At 36.7% G+C, this 19901-nt stretch overlaps 1 long non-coding RNA gene across 2 annotated transcripts in view; it reads left to right on the forward strand.

Annotated features, from left to right (window-relative positions):
• Window positions 1–1960: 1960 nt before the first annotated feature.
• Window positions 1961–19901, forward strand: part of LOC143661493 (uncharacterized) — a 42905-nt gene continuing 24964 nt past the window's right edge. Inside the window, exons 1-3 of one of the 2 annotated variants that reach the window (XR_013164635.1) lie at window positions 1961–2057; window positions 3255–3376; window positions 4842–4904. This is a non-coding gene — a long non-coding RNA (uncharacterized LOC143661493). Of the gene's footprint in view, window positions 2058–3207; window positions 3377–4841; window positions 4905–19901 lie in introns of those variants that run through there. The other variant, XR_013164634.1, reaches the window with a different exon arrangement.

Raw genomic sequence — 19901 nt, forward strand, 5'->3', positions numbered from 1 at the left:
TTGTTCTTTATTCTTTGAGGACAGAGCTTTGCCTTGAGGGTGGAAAAACATCTGAGAGTTGACCCTGTGTCAAAGGATAGAGTTGTAACTGGAGTGCCAGGTCTTATCTGACTAGTTTAAGTACTTTCTTTTTGGCACTGTGCTCTCAATTCTTCCACTGCTATGCAAATTGCAAGTATTTTGTTGAGTTTTGCTTTCCTCCAAGGGCCAGTAGATTTAGAGTTGGGATATATCCATGGCGTATTAATGCATTTACACTATGGCTAGAGATTACATAGTTTTATCAGGAAATAAACCAAGTTTTTGGATATACTGCTGGCTTATTGAGGTGACTAAACCTGAAAATGAAATCAATGGCTTTTAGTAATCAACATATGTGAATATCTCCGTGAGAATGTGTCTTTAGAGGGACTTTTCCAGATTAAAGTTGGCTCTTTTCTGCTTTTATGTCCAATAAAATATCTTTTCCACAGTTAAATTTTTGAGGCATTGATTTGTTTGAAAACGGAGGATGTCTGAACTCTTGAGTGTCATAAAATGATACCAACCAAGAAATTACATTTCATAATTTATTTATCCTATAATAGCTAATATTTATAGAGAAGTTAGCATGCTCCAGTTAGAAAATAACAAGAGAACATTAGAAAATTAATATCATTCACAATAATTGAAAACAAATCAGAAAAGAGAGATTCAGTAGAATAATGTTTATAATTTGCAACTCTTCTGTAAAATCATAAATATTAATTATTTAAAATTATTTTTTAAAGCACTGGCTTGAGAATTAAAGGACCTAAAAGTCATTCTACAAATCATGGTATATTTTTCACAGCAAACAATTAGTATGGTTTTCAATAAAATTTTAAGTCGGATAGAGAAAAAGCATAAAGCCCAATAGAGAAATCAAAGAGAATTCCAACATACTTTTAAGATCACATCTAACAACCTACTTGTAGGTCAATTAATGACTAAGTATTCATATTTCTATACACTACATTTAATCCTCTCTTATCTACACATTTCTCCCCTCTCTCTGAAATATTATCAATTTTACGTCTCTGCTGGATCATTTCAATCAGAATAAAAATATGCATGTTAACCTGACATTTTAATATATGTCATATTAAACATACGTTTTGTTCCCATATTGTGCTCCAGTTAGTGCTCCATTTCTTTGTACCCTTTCACCAGCAAAACTCCTAGAAAATACTGTCTTTGCTAATTCCATTTCATTTACTTTTCTTTTCTTTTTCTTTTTTTCTGCATGGACAGGCACTGGGAATCGAACACCTGTCTCCAGCATGACAGGTGAGAACTCTGCCTGCTGAGCCACTGTGGTCCATCCACATTTCATTTACTTTTTAACCCAATATAATCAAACCTTTTTTGGCCACCACTCCAACAAACAGCTGTAGTCAAGTTCAACAGTGGTTTTGTTCTCAAGACAGTTGATCACTGAATCCAAGTGATCTCTCTTGATTCTCCTCTATCCTCAACTGTTGTCATTTCCTTTGCTGTTTTTTTTTAATCTAACTTCTAACTGTTGGAAAGCCCAGGACTTTGGCCTCACCCTCCTTCCCCTTTTTATTTACACTTACTCCTTAGGTGATCTCATCCAATGCTGTAGCTGTAAATATTGTTTATATGCTCAGGATTCTCCATTTTATATCTCTAGCTCTGATACTTCCTCTGAATTGCAGCCTCTCACGTCTAACTAGCTACTCAACATCTATACTTGGCTATTTAATATTCACCTCAAACTTATCATGCATAAACCATCCTCTCTCCCTTATCACTCCATATAACTTGGAGTTTTCTACATTTCCAAGTAGAAGTTTTTTTTTTCATATACATCCGAACCATCAGTAAATTCGGTTAGCTTGAGCTTCAAAACATACCCAGAATTTTACTACTCTCAGAATTCCAGCTGCTAATAACAAACTCCAAGTCATCACAATCATTTACCTGGATTAGCCCAAATGGTCCCAGCTTACTAATTGGTTTCCCTGCCTCTGCCCTTTCCTTGTACTCAGCACCCACGATGATACTTTAAAAATGTAAGTGAAGTCATGCCACACATATAAAATTCTTTAATGATTTCCTTTTTAAGTCAGAGTAAATGCCAAAATTCACATAATGGCTTTCAAGACTCCTTGAAATGTTCTGGCTGTCCCCTGCTATCTCACTGTTACTCATCGGCTGTCACTGTCACCCTTTTCTCAAACCCCACTATATCACATCAGTTTCTTCAGGCTCCTTAAACACTCCACACAGAATGTCTAGCTCATTCACACTGGCTCTTCCTTGATCTGAGATGCTGGTCTGCAGAGAACGTAACAAGCCCACCTCCTTGCACCAAGATGTTTACTACTGGCAGTGGAACTGCCACATCCCTCTGAGACTCACTATTCCATTTATCCATTTTATTACACGTATTTGGATGGTGTGTATTTCTTTAGTTGTTTATGGCATGTCTCCCTCCCACTGAAATAAAATCTCCCTGAAGGCAAGGACTTCACTACTGTAAGTAACCCCAGAACCTCTAAGAACTTCTGTCATGCAGAAGTCATCACATAAGTATCTATTTAATGACTGTTAAAAAAAAATTCCAAGTTTCCTTCCACATTAAAACTGATGCCATGATACGTTTCCTAATACATTGGACCAAAAGTCTGTACCTTTTTTATAAATATTTTTCATGTACATTCTTCTAATTTCTCCCTTTGAGACTGATAACTGTCCATTATAAGGAGAATTTTACATTAGTCATTAAAGAGAAATTTTAGAATTTAGTTTTATAAGAAAATAATGGTACAGAAATGTGATGGGAAAGCAATAATTGTTAATGGAGTATCTTCCATTTTAATTCTAAATTAAATTATATTTATTTATAAATTAAAACTATAACGTTTCATCTAATATATAATATAATGTGTCATCATCATATTGAAAATAATGTCATGTTAGGGAATGTGTTCTTTCTAGAACAAACTGAGGAAATTCACAGATCTAAAGAACCATTTTCATTTGGTTACTCTTCTAATCAAAACCTTTGATGGCTTCCATTGTATACCTTACAAAGTTCAAGAGCCTTGTATTGATATTTAAAGTTTTTATTTATAACCTAGAAAGTTAAATTACAGGCTTCATTTTAGTTCCAAACCCATTATTACCTCATAGCTTAGATTTCTGACACTTTCCCGTTAACTAAACACGTTATAGAACTTCACATATCACTGTGGCTTTGCACGTAGGAAAATATCAGGTGTGGTTTGAAGAGCAGAGGTCATCCAAACATATGGGTTTGGATAAATTGCAATGTTCTGTGAATTTCCCAAATGGGCATCATAGAAGGATTTCGTCAAAGATATTACAAGTAAGTAAACCTAGAATTAATGAGCTGTGTGGCCTTGGCGACGAAACATCTCTTATTCAGAGTTTGCTCAGCTGTAACATGAATATCACATCTATCACTCGTTACTATAATAAAAAATAGATAATACCTGAAACAAGTAGATGTTTAATACATATTTTTTCAATTTCCTACATCCACCCCAAATCAACCAACCCTATTACCTCTGTGCGTACCACTGCTCTAACTCTATCATAAAACTTCTGTTAATTTATCTGATTTGATCAGTGAAATATTTGTTCTTGAAGTTCATTTTTTCTAATTTACTTAGGATACTATTACACATAACCAAGACATATACACCCCTCAGTACTGATCTACTACTATTTCTAAATTTTAAATATATGATTTGATGCTACAAAACTCTATATTGATTATTGATAAGGAACTGTGAAGGGTAAGATATCTCCATATGAACTTGATATATCAAAAGTTCCATTTGGATGCATCCTTAAAATACATGAGTTTGGCATAACCATAAATCTTTATTTAATCACCTTATTAACATTATTAAAATGATTTGGTCTGTCATAATGGGGTGTTAATAACTTTAGTGCAATTAGTTGCTGATTTTATTCACCGACATGTTCAAGAGCTTTCCCAAGTTCATTTCTTTAAAACAGTGTATTACTCATGGTTCCCTGGAAAACAGAATCTACAGGATATATGGTATGTATTTGTATGTGTGTGTATGTGTGTATGTATAAAGAGATTTATTATTAGGAAATAGCTCACATGAGCATTGGGGGCTGGCAAGACTGAACTCCTTACTGAAATGCGTAGGCACGATCTAGCTGGAAACTCCAATAAAGGGAGGCTGAAGTCCTTCTTCTAAATTCCCAAGGGAAAGCTCTGGTTAGATGGAAATTCTAGCAAGAGCCAATGTTGAAGTTGATTCAGAAATTCTTCTGACCTTTGAGATCCTCAGTTCTCACTTTAAATACCCACAACTGATTGGATAAGATTATCTGCACTGCTTAGGCAATCATCTTTATTGGTTGTACATAAAATCAATTGATTGTAGATGCCAATCCCATCTATGAAATACCATCATAGTACCATCATCATAGTGTTTGACCAAACAACTGATCCCATAATCCAGCCAAATAGACACATAAAATTATGCATCACAATCCATCTCTGATCAACTTGGCATCCATACCCCTGTCCTTAAACCATACTTAAAGGCAAATAAAAACAATAACATAGTCATACTTCTGCCTAAAATGATACATATAATGCTATGATGTCAAGTTAAAACAACTTATGATATACAATAAAGGGCTAAGAAAGGTAAGGAAGCAAAGCTATTTTCTTTATATGTATACAAATATAGTCATAACAAAATTAGAAAGAAGTACACATGAAGGATGTAGTAGTTATTTCTACAACCAGTCACGAGGTTGTAACATATTCTTTTTACTCTCAGCAGCACCTCAGCTGACTGGCTCCATAGAGTAGAAGGTGGAGAACACTGCCCCAGGCCTTCAAGGTATTGCCACCCAGTTGGTGTTGTAACTGACCATTTAGCCACTCTGTCTACAAAGTTGCTCCAGCATTATGGGGAACACGGTGTGATCAGTAAGTTTCATGAGTATGGGTCCAATCCTACACTGCACTTGCTGTGAAATGAGTCGCAAGATTAGAAGCGATGTTGTGTGGAATACCCTGATGGTGGATATGGCACTTTGAAAGACATGTCCTTGAACCTAATCCATTCCCGTGGGTGTAGGACCTTTTGATGAAATTACTTCAGTTAAGGTGTGGCCTACCTCAATCACTATGGGTCTTAATTGTATTGCTGGACTCTTTGAAAAGTGGAATGAAATCCAGACACAGAGATAGAAAGCCAGAGGGAGCAGAAAGAAGCTGAACATCAATGAAATCCAGTAAGGAACGGAGAGACCTGGAGACCCTGCCATGCACATTGTCATGCGATAAGCTAAGGGCCAAGAATCACTGGCAGTCAGAACCAGAATGCCACAGTCTGGGGAGAAAGCATCCCCTGTTGATGCCGTAATTTGAACTTTCTCGTAGCCTCAAAACCTTGGGTAAATATACTCTCATGGTTTAACAAACCATTGCATGGTATATGCTTAAGCAGACAAGGAAATGAAAACAATAGACAAGGAATTCTGTAAATCCATGGATGGTAGTTTTGGCAGAAGCACTGTGTACAAAGAAGACAAATCCACAACCAGATCATCTATTCAATTAAAAAAATTCTGCTCCAAACGCGATGAAAGCAGTTCAGTGTAATCCGTCTGCTACCAAGTAGCTAACTGGCTGATCACCTAGGGGAATACTGCCATATTTGGGAATGAGTATTGGCCCCTGCTGATGGCATATGGGGCATTCAAGAGTGGCTGTAGCCAGGTCAGCCTTGGTGAGCAGCACATATTGCTGAGTCCGTGCCTAACCATCCCTACTGCCATGTTCACTTTATCCTGAGCCCGTTCAGCAATGAAGAAACGGCTGGGAAAACAGGCCAACTGGTATCTCCAGAATGGTTATCTGATTCACTTTTTTTTTTTTTTATATGCTGTATGGCAGGGGTCACATTTCATTCTTTTTCCATGTGAGTATCCCATTACTGGAGCACCATTTGTTGAATTTGTTTGATTGTTTGTTCTTGTTTTGTTTTGTTTTGTTTGCATGGTTGTTTTTGTTTTTTTTTTTCATTTATTTCTGCTCTAATCTTTGTTATTTCTTTCCTTTTGCTTGCTTTGGGGTTAGTTTGCTGTTCTTTCTCCAGTTCTTGCAAGTGGACAGCTAATTCCCGAATTTTTGCCCTTTCTTCTTTTCTGATAAAGGAATTTAGGGCAATAAATTTCCCTCTTAGCACTACCTTTGCTGTGTCCCATAGGTTTTGATATGTTGTGTTTTCATTTTCATTTGCCTCGAGGTATTTGCTAATTTCTCTTGTAATTTCTTCCTTGACCCACTGGTTGTTTAAGAGTGTGTTGTTGAGCCTCCACATATTTGTGAATTTTCTGGCACTCTGCTTATTATTGATTTCCAACTTCATTCCTTTATGATCCGAGAAAGTGTTGTGTATGATTTCAATCTTTTTAAATTTGTTAAGACTTGCTTTGTGACCCAGCATATGGTCTATCTTTGAGAATGATACATAAGCACTTGAGAAAAAGGTGTATCCTGCTGTTGTGGGGTGTAATGTCCTATAAATGTCTGTTAAGTCTAGCTCATTTATTGTAATATTCAAATTCTCTATTTCTTTATTGATCCTCTGTCTAGATGTTCTGTCCATTGATGAGAGTGGGGAATTGAAGTCTCCAACTATTATGGTAGATGTGTCTATTTCCCTTTTCAGTGATTGCAGTGTATTCCTCACGTATTTTGGGGCATTCTGATTCGGTGCATAAATATTTATGATTGTTATGTCTTCTTGTGTAACTGTTCCTTTTATTAGTAGATAGTATCCTTCTTTGTCTCTTTTAACTGTTTTACATTTGAAGTCTAATTTGTTGGATATTAGTATAGCTACTCATGCTCTTTTCTGGTTGTTATTTGCATTAAATCTCTTTTCCCCACCTTTTACTTTCAACCTATGTTTATCTTTGGGTCTAAGATGTGTTTCCTGTAGACAGCATATAGAAGGATCCTGTTTTTTAATCCATTCTGCCAGTCTACGTCTTTTGATTGGGGAATTCAGTCCATTAACATTCAGTGTTATTACTGTTTGGATAATACTTTCCTCTACCATTTTGCCTTTTGTATTATATATATCATATCTGATTTTCCTTCTTTCTACACTCTTCTCCATACCTCTCTCTTCTGTCTTTTCATATCTGACTCTAGTGCTCCCTTTAGTATTTCTTGCAGAGCTGGTCTCTTGGTCACAAATTCTCTCAGTGACTTTTTGTCTGAGAATGTTTTAATTTCTTCCTCATTTTTGAAGGACAATTTTGCTGGATATAGAAGTCTTGGTTGGCAGTTTTTCTCTTTTAGTAATTTAAATGTATCATCCCACTGTCTTCTTGCCTCCATGGTTTCTGCTGAGAAATCTACACATAGTCTTATTGGGTTTCCCTTGTATGTGATGGATTGCTTTTCTCTTGCTGCTTTCAAGATCCTCTCTTTCTCTTTGACCTCTGACATTCTAACTAGTAAGTGTCTTGGAGAACGCCTATTTGGATCTATTCTCTTTGGGGTGCGCTGCACTTCTTGGATCTGTAATTTTAGGTCTTTCATAAGAGTTGGGAAATTTTCAGTGATAATTTCTTCCATTAGTTTTTCTCCTCCTTTTCCCTTCTCTTCTCCTTCTGGGACACCCACAACACATATATTTGTGCGCTTCATATTATCATTCAATTCCCTGAGCCCCTGCTCAAATTTTTCCATTCTTTTACCTATAGTTTCTGTTTCTTTTTGGATTCCAGATGTTCCATCCTCCAGTTCACTAATTCTAACCTCTGTCTCTTGAAATCTACCATTGTAGGTTTCCATTGTTTTTTTCATCTCTTCTACTGTATCTTTCATTCCCATAAGTTCTGTGATTTGTTTTTTCAGACTTTCCATCTCTTCTTTTTGTTCATCCCTTGCCTTCTTCATGTCCTCCCTCAATTTATTGATTTGGTTTTTGAAGAGGTTTTCCATTTCTGTTCATATATTCAGAATTAGTTGTCTCAGCTCCTGTATCTCATTTGAGCTATTGGTTTGTTCCTTTGACTGGGCCATATCTTCAATTTTCCGGGTGTGATTTGTTATTTTTTGCTGGTGTCTGGGCATTTAATCAGATTTCCCTGAGTGTGGGACCCAGCAGGTTGAAAGACTTTCCTGTGAAGTCTCTGGGCTCTATTTTTCTTATCCTGCCCAGTATGTGGTGCTTGTCTGTCTGCGGGTCCCACCAGCAAAAGATGTTGTGGCTCCTTTAACTTTGGAAGACTCTCACTGCTGGGTGTGTGGTGGAGACAGAGGAAAAGTTGTGGGCTGGTTTTAATGGCTTCAAATTGTAAAGTCCTGGGATCTGAATTTCTTGAGCAAGGGATTCCACCTGAGTTGCGTTTCACCCCTCCCGCAGGGAAGGTTCAGGTGGTAGAGAGCCCTGAAAGCAGCCTGTTTCTGCGTTCGGGGCAGTTGCAACCTGTATAATCCTAGTGCTGAGCCCAGAGGCAACCAAGCCTCTGTAGAAACAGCTGCAGAAGGCTCTGTTTCGCCCCCTTTCATCTTTTTCAGTTAGCCCAATAGGCGACTTCCTCCTTGATCAGTTTTGCCTGAGCTGAGGGCCTATTTTTAGTAGTCAGAAGTTGTTCATTAATGCCACTATTGGTGTTAGGTTGGACTCAGTCTCTACTACTGTTGGAGACTCTTTCCTTTCCCTCCGGGAAGTCACCTGTGGGGGAGGGGCGCTGGCCACCGCGGCTTGGGGTGATCCGAGGCTCCCAGCCGACCCAGGAAGCTGTGCGTGGGGGAGGGGTGCTGGCCGCCGGCCACCAGCCGCCGCGGCCCGGGGAAGCACGCGCCGCTCGGGGACCTCACTGCAGCGGAGTCTCGCAGCCGGTCCAGCCAGTCCAGACTGGGGTACACTGTGGGTCCGGTCTCTGTCGTGGCTCTGGGAGCTGTTCTGTACTGTTTCTAGTTATTTAGTAGTTGTTCTGGAGGAGGAACTAAGACTTGCGCACCTTTTTAAGCCACCATCTTCTCCAGAAGTCCCCTGCATGGTTGTTTTTTGTTTTTTAAGTCTGCAGAGGTCACCCTCTAGTGAGCATTCACATGGGATACACTATTTTCATGCTTTTTAATTCTGTCCATTAAGAAAGGTCTATCCACATGTCTCTCTCCAGACTTCCTTGTCACCAGTTTTTCAATCACATTCCTTCCAAGTCCCTGACCATCCAGCCAAACCATTGGCACACACAGAAACTTTCATGACACTTATATGGGCATGTTCTGGGAATTCAAAGTCCCGAGCTCATTCTCTTCTTTTACCACTTTGCCCAGCATATTTAGGAAAAAACAACTGATTTCATTATACTCATTAATTTGAGAATGTTCTCAGGTATCAAATGCATGTTCATCCAGAACCTTCCCTCTTATAGGTATTTGAGTAAGAGTATCCCATGATGGTACATTGCATATCTCTATTGCCGTATCACCCCGTGGACTATCAATGTCTACTTTATCATTGCAGATAGAGTCATTAGTGCCTTTAAATCTAGTCAGGTAAAAGAAGCAATGCCAAAATCCCTGAATCACTTCTGAGAATTTATCCTTAAGATTTTATTTTTCAAGAACCACTCCTGGTACCAAATTTATTGGTTAGGATTCTCCAGACAATCAGAGTCAGCAGCATATATAAAAAAGATTTATTATGAGTAAATGACTCCTACAACCATAGAGGCTGGTGAGTCTAAACTCTGTAAGGTAAACCACAGCCCTGGAATTCCAATTAGTGTGATGCTGAGGTCTTTAGACCAAATTCTCCAGAGGAAGATGGCCAGCTGGAAATTCTGGCAAAAGCCAATGCTGTAGTTAAAGCAAAAATTCTTCTGACCTCTGAACTACCATCCTGAGGCCAATCTCCTTTCTTGATTGTAAATGAAAATCCCATCTATGAAACACCTACCCAATAACAAGTAAGCCAGTGTTTGACTAAACAACAGGACACTGCAAGTAGCCAATCTGACATGTAAAATTAATGATCACAACCAGTAATTTATTTTAAATACCATAATCCCATCTCAAGATTGTTATACCTTTCTTTACATCAGAATTGCATAACTTATATGATATCTTAGTTTTCCAAGACTTCTATGGCAAATCCCCCATACTGGTTTAACTTAAACAATAAGAATATATTTTTACAGGTTTTGGAGACTAGAAGTCAACTTTAAGAAATTGCAGGGCTTGCCTTCTCCTGAGTTGGGAGCATTCCAGCAAGCCTCTGTTAATGGAAATCTCTCTCTCTAGCTTCTCCAACTTCTGACTTCCAGTTCTCTAACTTCCTTTGCTTTTTTTTTAAGGAATTCAGGCATGTGATCTAAGATGCACCCTGATTCAATCTGGTCTTATATAAATGGAATCTTTGAAGATCCTAGTCACAAATGAGTCTACACCTTAACTAATAATAACCATTTCAAAGGTCCTACTTACAAATTAATTCACACCCCCAGGACCAGGGGTTAGGATATGAACATGTGTTTAAAAGGTACATGGTTCAATCCCTAATACTTGGCAAAACAACATTTTCATCGGCTGATCTAGCTAAATAATTTATACCTCTAGATGGAGAGTCCTATGTTGAAACTATAACAAGATTTTCTGTAACAAAGTAAAACCCAACAAATTGGAACAGGTTAACTTTAAGAGTTTCTTCCAAATAATGTTATTTCTCTCACATTTTTCCAAAATTGCAGATTTTTCTTCCAGTTTATAGATTGTGCTTTTTATCCCTGTGGAGGTGTATTGTCCATCGAGCAATTTCCTTCAAGGTACTGAGTAGTTGTTCTTTTTAAACACGATATAGCCAATAATTTGTTACCAAATGTCCTGGCTGTTTCCTATGTCTTTTTTCCATGTACTAGATTTTTTTTTATATCAATTGAATTTGCAATCACAGCTATTCATTTAAGAGATAAAGGGCCTCAGATTAAAAAATAGACCAATTTAAAGCAAAGTTCATTTTGACATTCAAATCCAATGTAAAATGCAAACTGTGCCAATGGTTATGAATTAAGAACATGATTGAGGAGGGCTGGGGAGTAAAGTTGGTAGATGACATACAATCATGAATCAGATAAAAATTGTATTATTTTCATGTTTTCTTCATTTTCCATAACATTATTTTAAGTATATATTCTTGTAATTTATTCAGACTTTACATTGCCAAGATAAGCTATGCCCTGAATTTGAAAGAATTCTTATTTTGAGTACACTGAATATTCTGAGGAATTTATTATTAAATCTAGTTTCATTATAATTGTTGTTCTGCCAAAATTCTTTTTCCATAATTCTGAACTTTCTGGAGAACTCATCATATAGTTGAAAACATATTTAAAAAATCAATTTTATTGTTTTTAAAGAAGCCATTGGAAAACCTTAGAAAATAATGCTAAAATGATCTAAAAAATTAGTAAGTCATCAGAATCAATTCCAGGTCTAATAGTATATTTTCAAGGTTAAAAAAAGTTTATAGCTGGATAGACTATAGAGAGATAAATAGACAGGTATTGATCTTCTACAATGATTCCAGACATCTCAGAGTCAGTATGTTCATAATAAAGAGCATCATATATATATATATATATATATATATGTATATGTATATAAAACAATCAAAATCAACAAAAGAGAAATTGGCATCAGTTTATAGGTAAAGAGTCTTGATCATAAGAGGGACTGTTAATATTATAAAATAAACACTTTTTTAAATAAACACTTGTCCAGCCAAGATATATTTTGCAATGCACAATGTGTTCAAAGTTTTTTTAACAATTCCATTTTAGAAGAATGTTATTATCCTCCCCCTGGAAAGATGTTGAGGAATTCTTCTGAGGAACAGAGATAAGCATGAAAATATATTTCTTTTTAATAGCTCTGCCCCTGAACCTCTCTTTACCCCGCTCCTTTATTTCCAGGAAATATCTAGCAAAGTACTTTCCCTGTCCTATAGCCCAGCAGTACCCCCACAGGAGGAACTTCTAAATTAGAACTTGGAAGAATAAAGAGCATCTAATAGTTCCACCCCAGGGCTCCTGAGGGGCCGTTGTACTCTGTTACCTGTGTTTCATTTGACAGTATTTTCTTGCCAGGAATCTCCATTAACTAAGAGTAGTTGATAGGAACTAGAGTCTGTTTACTATGGTTTTAAATTCAGAAAGAAACCTAGAAACAGTGAATATAATCACCCCATAATAAACATCAACAGATAAGCATTTTTTGGATTTTCACATCAAATAGTCAGACGAGTCCAATTAATTCCATGTATGCTTCAAACTGCCCATTTTTAACATATAGTCACTGATATGGAGAGCTTACACTTCATCCTGTCTGGGCAGAATTAGGGAGAATCAATCAAAATGTAGTATCTTCAGCTTTCTAAAACCTTCTAGAAACTACATCTCCCAATAAAAATCCAATCATGTCTTTTCCATAAATTTGTCAATCATTGAGTGGAAAGTACTCCGCGGCATGACTTAGAATCTCTCTACTATTCTTTTTCATTTCTCACTTCTTTTTCTATTAAGATTCCTGTTTATTATTGCATGAAATTATAATTGAAAATTCTTTCTTTAATGAAGAAATGCCAGTATGACAAATTAATTGACGCTATTGCTGATTATTTTCTGTAATGAAAAAAAAAGTAATCATTTAAGCAGAGATCTATACTTGTCTATTCATTTAAAAGAAATATTTTCTCTTATCAGATCCTTATCCATTAAAAGAAACCAGTCTAAAGACTGGGAACTAGGCTAAAATCCCCAGTCTTTTATATATTTAAAGATTATATTATTTGGAACATAAATAGGAAATAAAAGAGTAAAAAAGTGAAATGTTGCTTCTTTTCCCTAAATCAGTGGTCTATGTATAGTCATTGACAGATCAGAATGAAATTTGATAAAATTATAAATTGATAGGAGATTTATTAGAAAAGCAGAGAAATCTACCTGTATTATTTCCTATCGTGGAGTAACAAATACGTCAAAACTTAGCAGATTTAAGCAAAAAAGATTTATTATCTCACAATCTCTGTGGATCAGGAATTGGGGCATGCATGAAGTGGATGCCTCTGACTCAGTCTGTCTTAACAACACTGCCATCAAGGTGTAAGCTGGACTTAACCAGGGGAGAATTTGCTTTGGAGCTCACTCATTTCTTTCCTGGCTGGCAGGCTCACTGGCTGTTAGCTAGAAACATCAGTTCCCTGCAATGTGGGTCTTTCCAAAGACCACCTCACGAAGCAACTGAGCCAGAGTGGGAGATGGTAACCCAACACAGTTTTTGTAACTTCATATTAAATGTGATATCCCATTACTGTTGCCATATTATTATTAGCTAGAAATCAGCCATTAGGTACAGACCATATTCAATGGACAATGAATATCAAGAGATGGGGATCATTGGAGACCATGTCAGAGGCTCTCTCCCACAATGCCTAAACAAAATAGAAGGCTAATATTGACCTACAGAAAGTGTTACAAGGGCTTAACTCTCCCAAATTTAAAGCTCCTATGAACTGCTAGTTGTACTGTGTACTATGGGCACTTCCACATAGTAATATATCTGGATGCTTCCTTCTCATTATCAAAGAAATAAAATTCAGTGCATAGATTAGGAAAATGTGCTACCAGCTGTTGACTGATAAAATCAGACAAGTAGTACCAAAGGTGAAAATGAAGGCAAGACTAAATTGACTTTCTAAAACATCTGACACCAACCCATTCCATTTAGAAAGATAAGAAGGAGTCCAAATTTCTTTGACCCTAATCCTCCAAAATGCTTTCTCATGTGCTTACCTATTGTCATGAAGAAAATGAAAGCATCGTGCATTTTCCTTTCTGCATGTGAAATCCAGTTAGGGGCTCTGCATCCTTTTATGAAATGTATATTTTTAATCATGCTTAGTGAGCAATACCTTAGTTAGCACAGAAGACTATGGATTGGGATTGTTGTCAGACATGCGCTCTTTAATTCCCATGAAGGGACACACACACATACAAATGAACACTGACAGTAGCTGATACTGATAGCAGAGATAACGTCCAACCACAACTTGCTACCCCCAGCTAAAAGTGAAAAACAATAAAGGAAACAAGAAAGGTTAACTAGCTATTTTTTCTTATTATTTTAAAACTGCAGGATTGAAGAGAGTCCAATTACCTGATACCTTTGTTCAGCATGTAAGCATTTGATGAAGGGAAAGGAGACCTTTTCAAGCATTTGTTTGAAAATTTAAATAAAATGTCCTCTGAATGACTTTAGAAATACAGCATAAAAGAAATGAGCACTAACACTGGGGATTTAAAAATTTGTTCATAAACGTTCTCATTGGTTTTGGTGATTGAAAACTGAATTATTAAAATGAGGGCTGCTATGAAATCTCTGAACCCCCAGGAATATTCATATTAGAAGCGGAGCTCGGTTTTTAACACTGCACTACTCTCTTTGCCATGAAACCAGTAACATTGTTTTAAAATACATAATAAAATTGATGTCTCTTTAACAGGAAAAATCAGAAAATAGGCAATTTATTTAAAAAGGTGTGAATGGTTGATCTTGGTTAGAAATAAAGGGAATTCTGGAAAGGAGAATGAGGAGGCAGAGTACATGCTTTATCCATAGGAAACACTAGCCACAATGCGGAAGTTAAAAAAGACACATTAAAGAATCTGAGTGGTTGCATTGAAATAGGGAAATGAGAAAGTCATTGTGAGAGTTGTGATGGAGGCTGTGCAGAATTCAGTTTGAAAGAATGACTTGCAATGTATGTTTCTCTAATGTGAGTCTCTGGTAAGGGAACACTGCTTCCATCACCTCAGGAACAGGTAGGAAAGATGATACAGACAGTAAATTAAATGCATGTAGTTCTGAGGACTGCTCAGCATATTTTGGGTTGTTTTGTGTGGCCCAGGAGAACCCTGTGTGTGGGAAGCGTTTGGAAAGAAGAATACTTTGCCAAAGGGTAAAACCTCACAAATGTCAGATGAGAATGATAACTAGATTTGATCAAGCATTTAAACATCCCAGACATGCCATACAACCTCAGAAAGTAAGGACTATTATTTTGCACATTTTACAGATGAGAAAACAGAGATACAGAGAGCTTAAATTACTTTCATAAAGCAAGATACATGGCTAGATGGTAGATAGATAAATAGATGGTAGATAGATAAATAGATGGATCAACGAGGATGTGAATGCAGGAAGCTGGGCTTCAAAATACACGCAATGCAGAGGCAGTGAATTCCTTTTCTCTAAGACAGCCGTTTTTCTAATGGGTTTAAATGTCTGTGTTCTCTCAAAATACTGAGTCTTGTGAGACCTGCACCATTCCAGAGTACACACAAAAACATCCTGAACTTACTAGATGCTAAACTGATAGATGGAAATTTGCAAGGATAAAGGAAGTTCTTTCAATTGCCTTTTAATGAATTTTAATGGTTTAGAAACCAAAACTATGTCCTGGCCATCAAAACCCAAAGCTCAATTGCGGGCTCACCCCTCTAATTAGACATTCTATATATGTCCTGGAGCCAGAACATATGGCCCACCTAAACCTATGGTGAACTTTTCAGGAGTTTTGTGAGCCAGTTGTTTAATACAGCCCTAAAATTAACCATACAATTGCACAAGTAAATATACTTTATTAAAAACAAAGATCCTCGCTTTAGCACTTAAACAGCAAGCCAGCAACAAACTTCTCTGGTCATTCTGTTGGTATAATGCATTTACTGCATTAAATCTAATGCTACTTCACGTCCTCTCTCCCTTTATGCAATCAGTCCCTGAATCCTTTGTTGCAGCTTTTACAAAATATCTTGCATCCTATTCTCCCCCTGCAGTGTCACTATCACCACTTATATTCAGTCCCTCATGATATCAGACCTAGATTATTGGACACTCTACCTCATCTTCCCAGAAATTTATTTCCTATTAAAAAATGATTTTTATGAAGAAATTATAAGAGATTCAATTCTTTCAATTAATAAATCAGCTCAATATTTGAAAATCCACTAGATCCAGTTTTGACTAAAAAGCTAATAAATACTCAAAACACAGCACTTCTTACTTGTTTTGCTACATTTTACCATTATCTGTGCTCTTGAAGTTCTTTGCATGCCATTTCTTTAAGGTGGAAATGCCATAGAATTCTGTGCTACTGAGCGCTTTGTTTCAACTCCGCATATGATATCATGACGGTAACTAGACATTGGCCAAGGTAGAAGTATTTACACCACAGAAATCAGCAAATGGTATGAATTAGGGCTTTTCCCCCAGAGATCTGGTAGTTAAACATTAACCTGCACACCACAGCCAGAATTCCTATAAGGTATTTCCATCAACATACATACATACACAAGCACACATACACAATACTATATTATCCTTCACACACACACACACATATATATTCAGTGCACAAACACATATTTAAATATACACACATATGATTATATATACATCTAAAGGAAATGTTAAATATTACATCTGAGTAAAATAAGATGAACATTTCAAGCATCTATGTTAAAAGTAAAGGCAATTCAGTTGGGCAATGGTAGCGCAGTGGCAGAGTTCTGCCTGCCATGCTAGAGACCCGGGTTCAATTTCTGGTGCCTGCCTATGCCAAAAATAAAAAGAAAAGAAAAAAGAAAAAGTAAAGGCAACTCAGCAAAATTATAGTGGGGTGTTTTTAATAGCAGCATGTAGGGAGCAAATCCAAAGGCTGTTGTATGAGAACATTGTTTGAATGTGAAGGAAAAGAGAAAAGTTGAAAAGTAGGGTATTTAGGTTTTATATATCTTTTATTTGATGAGGCCTAAGGAAAAGGGAAGTCATTGCACTTGCTTTTAAATCACCTTCCTTTCTGCTAAAATCCTTTCATTTAAAATGAGATTGCTCGAAGTTAAATTGCGTTTGTAAGATATGTGACTTAGAAGAAGATTAAATTTTATTTTTATGTAATCAGTTCCAGCAGGCCATCAGAGGAGGGTAGCAATTAAGATTCTGAAGAGTAATCATTTCAAAAACAGCACCAATAACTATATAAAATAATCAACAGCATATATTCTCCATGCTATAATTTCAAGTAAAATTATTTTTTTAATTTTATAATGTTATCCTTGTTGCGCCTCCAGGTACATCTACCCAATTTAATGTTCTAGCAAATGTAGCCTTCTCCACATGAAATTATTTTGTTTCCATGGCACATCACTTTTTCTGGGAAAGAAATCTTCAGGCTACATTGAGTATAGCCCACAATCTAATCACAAAAGCATGTGAGATTCTCTCTCGGCATGTTGGAAACCACATTGACTATCCAAACGAATATGGTCAGTATTGCATCAGTAATTATACTCATTTATCACTCTTAACCAATTCTCTAACCCCTGCATTTTCCTTTGGTACAGAAAGAGTTCCAGCTATGCTTATGCAAATAATCCAAGCAGAGGGGGTAGAGCTGCTTTAGTTTTATAGATAATGAAGAAGAAAAAGAAGTTGTGGTGGAGAAAAATCCAAAGAGAATTTTTAAATCTTATTCATGGTTTCATATCAAATTGCCAGTAATTTCTAAGTCTAGTAGCATTGTATGGGTGTCGTCTCCTGTTTAAAGGGCATGAAGCCAGCATGCTATGGGCCACTCCTTTCTCATGCTGAGGACCTCATTCATACCACAGAACTTATAACTACAATCCTTATAACTATAGGAACTTTGTATCCTGAAAAGTCAACTACCTGATTCATGAATCATGTGTGGATCAGGTGGGGAAGAGCAAATGAACAGATAATTTTCAGAGATATGTGGGATTATTCAAATAGATATGAAACTGAATTAGTAACAGTCACATCATAAATGAATTTAATTGTATAAGTGTTAAAAGCTTTAAAAAAAGTAGGTCTATATACATGATATCAATAAATGTCATTTTCTGGAATATATTTAGTAGTTTTTATTCCATTTGATGAATTTCAGTTACATAAAATATATATTTTAAGAACTGCGATAGGTTAGCAATCCCATTATTGCTGCTAGCACTTCTCATTAATGATCTATTAGAAATTCCACTTGGCCTTTACAAAATACGAACACTTAAAGAAAAACAGCATGGTAAACCACAGGTGAGCAGAATTCAATTTAACAGTGTGTGTTCAGCTTGTATGTTTTTTGCAAGCCAGAACTGATTTCAGTAATTACCCCAATTTTCGAAGCACCATGGTCTGTGGGATATTTGTGCTTCTACAGCTGGCTTTTCTTTTGGTGTTTTTGGAACCACAGCTATAAAATGTCAATAATCTGCTCCTTACTTCAAAGCAATATTGCCTGGATACAGAAATTTATGTCTGTAAGCATTGTATGTTTCTCTAAGAAATTTCTTTTAAAAAATAAAAATAATAGCTTGGGTTCCAATCTTCCTCTGAAAAGACTCAAAAAGATGCTTGCCTTTGAGGGTGAGCATCATTCAGACCCATTTTAAATCGATGACTTGATTAGATGCTGTATTAGTTTGCTAAGTGCTGTTGGGATGCAATATACCAGATATTGAACAAATTTTAAAAAGGGAATTTATTAAGCTGCTAGTGTACAGTTCTAAGGCCTTAAAAATGTCCAAACTAAGACATCCATTGAAAGATAACTCAACTTAAGAAGTATCTGTCTAGGCTTCTGCTCTGTCAGCACTCCAAGCATCTCCAAATAGCCGTGTCTGTGGTAGGTTGGCTGTCTCCAAAGTATTTCCTCTTTTAAAGGACTTCAGAAAATTAATCAAAAGCCACATTGAATGGGCAGAGCCATATCTCCATCTAATCAAAAGGTCATACCCAAAATAGGGTATGTCATATCTCCATGGAAACAATCCAATCAAAGTTTCCACTTCAAACCTGTGCCAGTTTGAAGCTATTATGTAACCCAGAAAAGCCATGTCCTTTAATTCTTATTCAATATTGCTGAGTGGGATCTTTTTTATTGTTTCCATGGAGATGTGAACCACCCAATTGTGGGTGGTAATTTTTGATTAGATGGTTTCCATGGAGATGTGTCTCCACCCATTCAAGATGGGGTTACATACTGGAGCCCTTTAAGAGGGAACCATTTTGGAAAAATCTTTAGCGCCAACAGAACCAACACAGCCCACCTAACCAGAGGCCTTTGGAGATACATAAAGAAAATGTTCCCAGGAAATCCATTGAAGAAGCCTGGTAAGAAAGCTAGAAGAAGTCCCCATGTGCCTTTCTAGCTGAGAGGGAAACCCTGAGTATCATCGGCCTTCTTGAACCAAGATATTGTTCCCTGGATGCCTTAGTTTGGACATTTTATAGCTTTGCCTTAATTAGGACATTTTCATGACCTTAGAACTATAAACTTGCAACTTAATAAATCGCCCCCCCCCCTTTTTTTACAGGTATTCCATTTCTGTTATATACTACATTCTGACAGCTTTTACAAACTAAAACAGATTTTGGTACTGGAGAAGTGGTGTCCTGCTGTAGTTTGCAAATACCAAATATTTTGAAATGAATTTTTAAATGGATAAGGGGAAGATTTTAGAAGAATTGTGAGGGCAGGCCATGGTGGCTCAGTAGGCAGAGTTCTCGTCTGCCATGCCAGAGACCAAGGTTCAATTCCCAGTCCCTGCCTATGTAAAAAAAAAAAAAAAAAAAAAAGAAAGAATTGTGAGGAGCTTAATAGAGAAGACCTAGAGTGCTCTGAGGAGACTTTTGGTAGAGATGCAGATTCTAGAGACACCTCTGAGGAGGCTTTAGACAGATATGAGGAATATATCATTGCAAATAAGGAAGGTGACCCTTGTTTTAA

This window comes from Tamandua tetradactyla, chromosome 17 (genome assembly GCF_023851605.1).
Source record: "Tamandua tetradactyla isolate mTamTet1 chromosome 17, mTamTet1.pri, whole genome shotgun sequence".
In the NCBI taxonomy this organism is placed as follows: Eukaryota; Metazoa; Chordata; class Mammalia; order Pilosa; family Myrmecophagidae; genus Tamandua; species Tamandua tetradactyla.